Here is a 2968-nt window from a genome sequence, read left to right as displayed (position 1 = left end):
TACAAAACTGCCCACAGTCATGTTTTATCAAAGAAATATCATTTGAAATGTATATAAGATTTATCCCTAATAGAAACTTTACCAGAAATCTTAAACCATATATAAATGTTTTGCTTTTGTTATTTTAATTAACTTCAATCAAATAGTCCTCATTTAACAAGAAGTAACCCGCTACACTAAAGGCCTGTAAAATATCATCAATAGTGTGAAAAGTTTATGATCCGTGTTGAATTAAGATCCCTTGTAATATTTTCCATTCATGTAATAAAAGACAACCCTGTTTTGTCTCAGACCAAAAACTGTAAATTATGATTATGAGAAATGTTTAGGCATCCGATCAACAATTACACATAGAACTAGATTCTTTTTTATTCTGTCAATCCGTTGGACCCGCTTTAATCAGTTCCATAATTGCTCATTTGTAAATCCAAATTTAAACCAATTTTTTTAATGTATTCAATTCAGAATATTCAGTATTACTTTAGAAACTCATTCAAATAGTTAAAACATTTGTGAATTTTGATTTAACCTCTTTTATATTTTGCTGAAGCCCAGAACTGAAACATTTCTCAATAGATTAACTCAGAATTTGCTTGAATAGAGTAATTCCATGCATCTCCCCCTGTTTCTGTATCAGACACTGTTTAGTGTTTCGGTACAGAAACTCCTAAGAAACCTACGCAAATCATTTAGCCCAAATTTGCTTTCATTGCTAACTGTAACAGTTGGATGCAATTTAACCAGGGTGTTTACACCTCAGTGAAAGAATTTAACAGTTGATTGAGAAAATGTGCAGTAAACCCTTAATTTGGTTGAGTAATTTTCCAAAGAGTAGATTTTCCTAAGATTTGAAATGGATTCCAAATAAAGTTAAGTCATAACTTGAAATAATAGTCCTTATATTTGTAGCCACTGTAATTTGAACCAACTAGAACTTAGACCATCCTCTTTTGCATTTGAAGTGTGGTCGGATGTGCTTTTGTAAATCAGGAAATTAACAATTTTACCGTACTTTTATCCTGTTTCAATTGTTGTCCTGCTGGAGGAGAGAAACATATTAGCCAGATGTTGGACAATCAGAGTTATAATCATTCAGGCAAACAATATTTCTGTAAACTGCAGAGAGTTCTGACACCCTGCTGCACCGTTAAACTTATCCTGGGGGTCAAATAGCAGAGGTCAGAGTGCAAAGGCAGTAGATAATGAATTTGCTGTAAATACATGAAGGTGAGAAAAAGTGGCATCACACAATTCAAAAATTCTAGAAAAACCATTAAGAGCTACAAGGTTTTGTTGGCAGCCATTTTGTCTCCAACCTGTAGACTGAGGAAAATCTCAGGACCAACCATGGCAACAAACAGGACCGCCTCCGAGTCTCAGTCCGACTTTACATGTGATGTTCCATTTGCTCCATCAGAATCTGTCCAGGGCAGCATTCAGTCCCGCTGTGCAGAAAAATCTGGACAAAGTATGTGTCCCCCCTTGTGTGGGAGAGGGAATACGGAGAGATACAGCAGATGAATCATTGTTTTCAAACCTCCGTCTCACGTCGGGCAGAAGCTGCTGGTCTTTTCTGCCATAGGAGACCCTCAGAAACCACGCCTGGGTCTCATCCTTTAGCCAGGTGTTTCCTCAGAGATCAGAGTCAGACATCCAATCCGAGATCCTGTAAGCTGCACTCCGCCTTCAGGTGACAACAGGAAAAATCAATCCAGCCTCACTGACCTCTGTAGAAGGTGTAAGAATCGTCCAGTAGGTCTTTGTTCTCAAACAGCAGTCCAGCAGAAGATGGCACAATTCATGTGTAGAAAGTGCAAATGTCCAAGTCAGCGTGGCTAAGAACAGCGGAGGCCTGATGCCGAAGCCAGGCGATCCCCCTCTCATTACCTCATTGCACGGTTCTGAACCTGCAAAACCTGGCCCCTACAGTCCGTCAGTCCACAGGAAGCAGAACTGCTAGAGTAAAACACAAAGTAAATTAAGAAAATAAAAGTGTATGCCACCTTTTGCTCACATAATTATAAATTAAATGTCTTTTCTTTAGCTTGTGATGTAGATGAAGAGTTGGCTCTTTGTTTCCTTTTTTTTGTTTCAGCCAGGCTCAGGGTCACTGGAGCTGCTCAGATAAGGTCCACTGCCTCAGTCTCTGAGCTCCAAAGAAAAGATAAAATAGAAATGCGTTAAGATGATTCACCCTCAGATGTTTCAGAATCAACCGATTGTGGAATCAACTCCTATCAAAAATTAAACTCAAAAATTATTAAAAATTTAAACCAAATTTAGTATTTCAGCTACATACACTTTTCAGAAATTGGTTAATCAAATGTATATATAAAATAATTAAGTTAATAGTGTCCAATTCTACACAAAAGCATCCTTGTGCTAGTGCCACGCTTTAAGACAACTAGTTAAATTTCCTTAATAATTTAGGTCAAAAAGAAAACTGTAATCAAATATTCTCCATACCATTAATGAAAATGTTACCATTATCCTGATAATTTTCAAAACTGCTGAGTGTTGTATTTATGTATGGTTTTCTTTTTAGAATTTTAAAAGTTGTTCACATTTTATCTGAATTTTTCCCATGTCCCCTCAGGGGCTCCGTAGAAGTTTATAGGACTTTTAACCAAAATTTTCTCAATGATAACAATTACATCCAACTGTAACTTTATACAATTAAAATTAGAGGTGATGCAGGGAATTCATCAATATTTAAATAAACATGGCATAGATAATGATTGAAGCTATTCAATTTTAAATTACCGATTTTAATTTAGTAAGATCTTCTATACACTGAAAGAAATAACTCTTTGGATTAACATTAAAAAAATCATGGAAAGATTTTCCACCTGATTACTTTGCTTTATTTCAGCACTATGTAATTCTGTTACTCCAATTTAAAGCAAATGTGTTGGCTCAACTTAACTTTTGTGGTTGATTCAACTTATTTACTTTAGGTGGACCCAAT

General features: G+C 35.9%; 1 long non-coding RNA gene across 1 annotated transcript; it reads right to left on the bottom strand.

The window, feature by feature from the left end:
- Nucleotides 1–2462: 2462 nt before the first annotated feature.
- Nucleotides 2463–2710, bottom strand: LOC106944102 (uncharacterized). The gene is made up of 2 exons (XR_001424114.1): nt 2649–2710; nt 2463–2537 (listed from the first exon to the last, which is right to left on the bottom strand). It is a non-coding gene; the product is annotated as an uncharacterized LOC106944102 (long non-coding RNA).
- Nucleotides 2711–2968: the final 258 nt, after the last annotated feature.

The sequence above is a fragment of the Poecilia latipinna genome, unplaced genomic scaffold (genome assembly GCF_001443285.1).
Source record: "Poecilia latipinna isolate Pla-1442-1.1 unplaced genomic scaffold, P_latipinna-1.0 Scaffold6888, whole genome shotgun sequence".
NCBI classification, from domain to species: Eukaryota; Metazoa; Chordata; class Actinopteri; order Cyprinodontiformes; family Poeciliidae; genus Poecilia; species Poecilia latipinna.
This window is presented reverse-complemented; position numbering and strand designations above follow the sequence as displayed.